Raw genomic sequence first — 3,743 nt, 5'->3', positions numbered from 1 at the left:
GCCGCGTCCCGGCCCGCGCGCCCCCGCCCCCGCCCCGCCGCCGCCGCCGGGTCAGCCCGCGCGTGACGCCGCCCGCCGGCCGCCTGACGTCACAAAGCTCCGCTCGGGGCGGCCACCGCGAGCGGGCCGGGGCGGCGGGAGGGGCGCGCGGGGCACCCCCGCCCGCGAACGCGGCCCGGAGCCGGGCGCCTCGGAGCCGGCGCGGAAGCGCATTGCGGACCCCCGGGACGGGGCAGGGCTGCGCCCTCCCCTGGGCCCCGCGGCCGCGAGCGCCCGCCGAGAGGACCTGCGGGCCTGAGCTCAGGACCCCTGCTCCAGGGCCACCCCCCCCCCCCCACCCTCACCCCCCGCCCCGCCCGGCCCCCCCCCCCCCGCGCCCCCGCGCCCCCCGCCTCCGGTCAGGCGCCCGGTGGCCACCCGGCACTGCGGGGAGGAAGTCCCGGCGACGCGAGCAGGAAGCCGGTCGGGCCGGGCCGCGGAGACGCGGGCGCCGAGGGGACACCGGCGGGCGCCCCGCGGCGGCCCACTCTAACCCTCGCCTCGGAGGGGGCACTTGGCGACCCTCTTGTGCTCGGTGCATCCCCGGGGGACCAGAGGGCGCGCGCCTGGCTCAGGGCTGCCTGTGCGCCTGGCGGTGGCCCGCGACGGCGTTGGGGAGGGGGATCCGTCTGCAGGTCTCGGTCGCGCGCCCCCGGGTCGCTGGGGAAACTGCAGGTTGCGTGCGACCCCGCCGTGCCCAGAGGGGCAGGGGCCCCACGGGGCGTTCACAGCGGAAAGGACTGCCTTTCCCGAGCGAGAGCGGGGCGCCCCCACGCGCGCAGCTGTCCGGCTGGGGGGAATGGGAGGTGCAGGCGCCGAGCAGACGTGGGCCCCACCTGGGACCCCTCCCCGGGCCCTGTGCTCCCGCGCGCCTCCAGCCCAGCAAGACTCTCGACTGTCCCGAGCCTTTGCGCATCCCGCGCCTGGCTCGGGACCCCGTAACCGACAGAGCCCCCAGGGCCGGCCTGTTGCGGTGACCTTGCCCCGGGCCCAGTGCGGCCCGGCCCAGCCCAGCCCGGCCCGACTCGGCCGGCTGGTCCCCTGAGCCGGGCTTGCTGCGCCTGGCTGGGCACAGGAGATTGGCGGGTCATTGGGTTGTCCTGACGACCCGGACGCCGCCAGGCCCCGCCCCCCCCCCCCCCCCCCCCCCCCCCCCCGCCTGGAGCCCAGCCCGCGCACGGCCCCGCCCAGCTCGGACCTGCGCTGTGGCCGCCACCCGTGGCGCCGCGGGGGACTGTCGGGGCCCGCAGTGGCGCCGCTCCTACTCGCCCTCCGGCGGGGCCGCGCGGCGCGGGGAGCAGGCAGAGGGGAGCCCGGGCGGAGTCAGGGGGCCCGCCGGAGCAGGCAGTGCCTCCCGGCCCCCAGTTGGACAGGGCTGAGGATCGAGGCCCAGGGAGCCCTGGGGGAGGCCTGGGAGCCCAGGGAGCACCCGTTCTCTGTGCGGCTGGGGGTTCCAGCAGACACCAGCCGTCCTTTGGGGAGTGAGGGACTCCACCTGCAGGCCTCAGGCACCTCAACATGGCCACCCATTCTGGGTCAGCGGGCTCCCTCCCTGTCACTGTGGGGCCCCCACAGGGAGCCTCTGCACCCACAGGCCTTTGCAGCCTCCCCACTCCAGAGCTAGGTAGGGCTGGCTTGGAGGCAGAAATGCCAGGTCATCCTTGGTGGCAGGTGCCAAGCATGCCCCATATGCCTTCTGGGCACTGGGGACACCACCGTGAACCAGGTTGCTGGGGTTTGAGTCGGCTCCAGGACTGCTGGGGACATTCCAGGTGTGAGCATGTCCCTGTGTGCCCAGGGAGCTCCGTGCAGACAGGAGGCCTCTGGAAAAGGTGCCCTGGAGGGGATGCTTGAGTGAGCAGGCAGTCCCCTGGGGAGAAGGGGCCTCACGGGGCAGCTTGGGCAGAGGTGCTGGGTGCTGGGGTGCACACAGAAGGGGACCTTCTGAAGAGCATGCCGTATGGTGGGGAGGTGGGGGCTTCTGGGGTCAGTCCCAGGCATTCGCAGGATCAGCAGTCTGGCGGGGGGAGCTGGACGGGACGGGGAGTGTTTGCTGGGGCAGGAGGGGCCCACAGAGGCCGTGGAGGGTGTGCAGACCCATGCTGCACAGCTGAGTCGGGGAGAACAGGTGAGAAAGCCCCCCCCCCCCCGCCCCGTCTTCTCTCAGCCTCTGACCCTGCTGGGCTGTGTGCTGGGCACTAAGTGGAGTTGGAAGCCATTTTCAGAAACCCACTCTGCAAAAGGCAGAACAAAGGGATGTGCAGACAGGACTTTGATCCGGAATTTAAAGGGTGACTGTTTGGGGGTCTTGCTCCCCGCAGACCATCCTCCCAGCCCAGCCAACTCACCTGCTACCCGCCACAGAGCCTCTGATGAAAACGCAGATGTCCTTAGGAAGGTGGAATCAGCCCAGGGGGCCTGTGTGCTGACTCCTTCCTGACCCAGTGCTCTCTCCTCTAAGTGTCCCCTTCAAAGGCCAACCCTACACATGCAGGTTCTAGACAGAACGGCCCCAGGCAGCGGGGGCTGAGAGCGGCTGCCCACTGCGAGCTGCCCACAGGCTGTCTAGCGGGGCTGTGGAAGGGCTACGGAGTGACCCCCGGCTAAGGGAAAACAGGGCTGGAGCTTCCTCCCTAGGTCTCTGGACTTGGTCCCTAAAGCCTTTGCTTTCTGCCGCAGGCACTGGGGCCTCCACCGGGCCTACCCAGTGCCCAGCCCTTGGCCTGGCCTGCCCAAGAGTCACCAAGGGCTGGCAAGCCTGGACAGCGGGGCAGGGTGGTGGCATGAAGGAGGACAGGAGACCGTCCAGCACCCTCACTGGGCTGAGCTGAGTGACCACGAGCTGGCGGGAGGGGTGCTCCAGGCAGGGGGCTAACCTCTGTGTCCCCTTCCCCTGGGCTGCTGATCTTCAGGGGTCCTCCGGGATCTGCGCCCGCTCCCTGCCGGCGTCATGCACACCACCAGCCCCGACCCTCCTCCTGCAGGCCCCAGGCCGGTGTCCCCCCTCCTAGCTCCTTCCCCCACAGGACAGCCCGCTGAGTGCTCCCCAGCACTGTCCCTCGGTCTCGCCAGCTGTAGGGCTTGCTCACACCTTTGTCATTCTGTCTTTTCTCAGTGCCACTCAGGGTTTGCTGGTCCAGGCAGCAGGTGACCCCTGCCCTGCCCCCCCAACACTGGGCCTGCTCCCACTCCCTCTCACTGGAACTCAGCCAGGCGCCTCTGAGACGGAACCCCAGCTGCCTGGTCAAGGGGTCCTCACAGGCTGGAGCCACAGGTCAGAGCCCACGGATTTCTCCAGAGCCAGGGCCCAGAGCGCACAGGTGTGAGAGGGGTGTGGGCCCCCTGATGGCACGTCTCAAGCCAGGCAGTTGCTGGGAGGGAGGGGACGAGATGAGCCCAGAGAGCTAGGGCCTGGTGGGGGCAGGGGATGTCGCACGTCGTTAAGCACCCACAGGCTCACACCCATCCTAGGGCCGGGGTAGAGTGGGGTGCACGCGCTGACACGGCCTCCCTCCCGGGCATCTGCCAGGAGCCCCAAGCCTCCCTGGGGCCAGCACTGGCATACAGGCCGTGTGGTGTCCCGGGAGGCAGGAGCTCCGGAGTCTTTGCTTTGCAAATGCTGAGCCCAGGGGCCCTGGACCTTCCCCTGCAGTTTCACAGTTCATGTTGGAAGCATGGGTTTGGTTCTGTCCCCACCTGGAGGC

Source organism: Phoca vitulina, unplaced genomic scaffold (genome assembly GCF_004348235.1).
Source record: "Phoca vitulina isolate PV1807 unplaced genomic scaffold, GSC_HSeal_1.0 scaffold28, whole genome shotgun sequence".
Taxonomy (NCBI): domain Eukaryota; kingdom Metazoa; phylum Chordata; class Mammalia; order Carnivora; family Phocidae; genus Phoca; species Phoca vitulina.
Note: the sequence above shows the minus strand (reverse complement) of the source record.